The sequence below is a fragment of the Primulina huaijiensis genome, chromosome 2, assembly GCF_012295235.1.
Source record: "Primulina huaijiensis isolate GDHJ02 chromosome 2, ASM1229523v2, whole genome shotgun sequence".
Classification (NCBI taxonomy): domain Eukaryota; kingdom Viridiplantae; phylum Streptophyta; class Magnoliopsida; order Lamiales; family Gesneriaceae; genus Primulina; species Primulina huaijiensis.
The window spans coordinates 8,994,554-8,998,611 of record NC_133307.1 but is presented as its reverse complement, the minus strand read 5'-3'; positions in this window follow the sequence as shown (position 1 = coordinate 8,998,611).

Sequence of the window (4,058 nt, the reverse complement as noted above, 5' to 3'; positions counted from 1 at the left end):
TTTTTTTTACTACTTCAAAATTTGCGGAAAAATTTAAGATTTTCTTAAACATAAAATCTATAAGGTCGTCACTCATCATTCATCATATTAATATTTGAAATCAACATCACCAAATAAATTTTTCAACAACATACTTGTTTCAATTGTCTCACATCCAACATAAAAGCAGAGTATTTTAAACTTTTCATAAAAACATAAACTTAGTGGTCCTCGGGTTTAGCCTTCCGCTCAGTCCAAGCCTGCCCCTTGGTCGCCACCTCCTGTCTCCTCTTCAACATACTCACCTGCATCGATCAAGTCTAGTGAGTCTAAAGACTCAACACGTATAAACTGGAGATAGCAAGTACTACATAATAAAACAACATAAAATTTCAAAATATAAAATACATACTTGAAAGTTGAACCTACATCATAAACTTGAACTTACATACATACATAATTAGACGTGCCATCAACTTAAACTTTTCATAAACATACTTGCATACTTGAACATACTTGAACATACATAACTTCAATATTTTTCGTAGAGGATGTTTCAAAGCAAGTGACCCATAACATAATAAATGCCTGATCAGACAAACCACAGTACTGGGCTGACAGAAACGTATCCACTGCCACATACATAAGATCCCCGTTCATAATANAGCGTTAAATTATGAACGGGGACCAACCAGCCCGTTAAATTATGAACGGGGATCTTATGTATGTGGCAGTGGATACGTTTCTGTCAGCCCAGTACTGTGGTTTGTCTGATCAGGCATTTATTATTTTATGGGTCACTTGCTTTGAAACATCCTCTACGAAAAATATTGAAGTTATGTATGTTCAAGTATGCAAGTATGTTTATGAAAAGTTTAAGTTGATGGCACGTCTAATTATGTATGTATGTAAGTTCAAGTTTATGATGTAGGTTCAACTTTAAAGTATGTATTTTATATTTTGAAATTTTATGTTGTTTTATTATGTAGAACTTGCTATCTCCAGTTTATACGTGTTGAGTCTTTAGACTCACTAGACTTGATCGATACAGGTGAGTATGTTGAGGAGGAGACAGGAGGTGGCGACCAAGGGGCAGGCTTGGACTGAGCGGAAGGCTAAACCCGAGGACCACTAAGTTTATGTTTTTATGAAATGTTTAAAATACTCTGCTTTTATGTTGGATGTGAGACAATTGAAACAAGTATGTTGTTGAAAAATTTATTTGGTGATGTTGATTTCAAATATTAATATGATGAATGATGAGTGACGACTTTATAGATTTTATGTTTAAGAAAATCTTAAATTTTTCCGCAAATTTTGAAGTAGTAAAAAAATAAATTACGGTACGTTACAATATATTTTATCACTAAATCTAGCCGGATCATTTTTCGCACTCAAAATTATTTTTAAGAGGTCCATTTAAACATAGTCATTCAAGAAAGATTTTTAATAACTAACGACTGTGTTAGAACATTTTATATTCGCAATCTTGATTTTGATATTAACAAAACTTGTTATTTTGTTTCTAATGATTTATCGAAGTGCGCAGGAAGCTATAACTGATCAGGCTTCGAACTGATCAGTTAACCGAGCCAAAACTGAAGCTTTTGAGAAGCAAACTGAAAGTGCCAACTGATTGCCCAAAATGAACCAGTCCAACTGATGTATCAAATACCAGTTTCACCGATTGTTCAGTTGATAGGTAATTCAGCAGAAGACCTTCAGAAGCCCGGTCAGCTAATGAAGAGTTCAACTGATAAAAAGCCCAAGTGTCCAGTTCAACTGAATCAGTGAAATCAGTTATGCTGACGAACCAACTGATTTCACCGTACCAGTTCAACTGACCAGTTAAAAGTATCAGTTAGGAATCAATCAGTTTGTAGAACACGACAAGCTTATCTAATGGAATCCAGCTACGCACAACTATACAAAAGCATTTGTACTATCAATAGTACAATAATGGACGTTGCAGAAAATCTTAATGCCAAAATGTTCAAGAATGGTTGTCGGAAAAGTCGAGACAAAAATTTCAAGGAACGCATTCAAGATGCAACGGATACAATTTTTGAGTCTCACTGTACGATCAAGCTTCCCACCTATAAATAGAAGGTGAAGTTCAGTGAGAAAAACACATGTGGGAAAAACAAAAGAGAAAAGAAAGAATAATCATATTGCATATCAGCTTACAAGGAAGCAATCAGCCCAGTTGAGGGAATACATCAAAGTTATATCGGCTTAGTTTAGAAGCTTATTTCCCTCAGTGTGTGAGAACACCTTCCTATTGTAATCACTGTCAGTTCTCTCTCTCACACACACACCACCACTCACATATACAGAGAGTTGAGATTATAGAATAACTGAGTGGGTCTTGCACAAATACGTAAAACTTGTGTATGTAGTTTTTGACACACAGACGTTAAACTAGTGTTGGCTGAAAGGTGCTGCCTTCAATTTAGGCTAGGAGTTCAGTTAGGTAGTAGGGTAAGTCATAAGCTTAGTGGGTTTGTACAAGGTGTTGCATAAATCAAAGTCTTCTAGTGAATCCTACCCAAGGTGGCAGAAGGGGTGATGTAGGAGCAGTTGAAGTCTCCGAACATCCATAAACATATCTTGTGTACTTAACTGCTTAACTTTCATTTTAAAATTGATTTGATCAGTTCGAACAGTTATCGGTTCAGTTATTACCATAACTCAACTGATATACGAAAGAACTGATTCCCTTTACTTCAAGTAATCAGTTTACAAAAGTCAAATTACTTTCAAATTAGTCAGCTTTCTTAACGAAAGATTACTTTGATTATTTTCTACGTGGTTTAACACCAAACTCGATTTAATTCATCGGTGTAAACATTCTTAGAACACGAGATATTGAAGCTCATGGAGAATATTGTGTTTGAAGCACCTTCAAGGGTGTCCGAACCGATCCTTCAATTGGTATCAGAGTTAGCTGTTCTAAAAAGGACATTTGAAAACTGATTTTTTAAAATATGTTTCAAAATGGTATTTAAAATGGATGTCAAAATCCTCTTAAAAATTTTATAAGAGCTTACCGTGGGAAGAGAGAAGATTGTTGGCTCTGCAACTAATATTGTAGTCATTTCTCTCGACTGTGGATTTTGTTTTAGTAACTTGTAGGATGTTGAGTCCAAGCTGACATGTGGGGCCCCGGGTCCGATATCTAATACTAATAATTATAATTGTCCCACACCAAATGATTGAGTAAAATACATAATTTGTTGTTCACAAACTTACATAAACATCGTCAAAATAATTTAATTGTCTCAAATGTTTGAAATATAAATTTTCAACATGCCAACATGAAGTAGTGAACCAAAGAAATCCAAACATCATCACATAGCTCCTAAGACCCGAGAATCCCACTCTAACTCGTATCTCCTCGCCTTGAGCTGGACTCTGGCATCCCAAGCCTCGCCTCACCTACCGTCAAGCACATGAAAACAAGAGGTACCGGACATGCCGGTGAGTATAAACCCAGTATGATACAATCAATCACAAATGAGAGTTAAATTTTCAAATATTTCATATAAATTCATAAAGATGCAATATAATGCAATGCATGATCAGAAGCTGTGGGCTATCAATAAATCTCAAGATCAAGTGAATCATCTGGTCATAGGGTACCCAAGGGAATAGAATCACCCAGCAACATCCACCGACTCATCCGCTCGGGGTGGGGTGCTGTGTTCTACAATCCCAGGACTATGGTGCGCCTATAGAGAGTGTTCAGGCCATAGCAGCGACCTCCGCATACACTATGCCAACTCAACTATAGCCCCATACGTCCAACAAATCAATATATCAAGGCGACCTCCGCCATATCAAATCTGAATCAACAAGTGGCTCAATATGCAATGTCATGATGCAAATCAATATCATCATCTCGATATCATAATCAACTCATCTCAATACAACAATCATCATCAAATCACCAATAGTTCATCAAGCCATAGAGTTTTCAATTTAAAATAAAAATGATACTTTTCCCTCGTATGTTATCGACCGTAACATACCTTTCAAATATTACCAAAAGAAGATCGAAATGTGTAGATGAGAAGTCT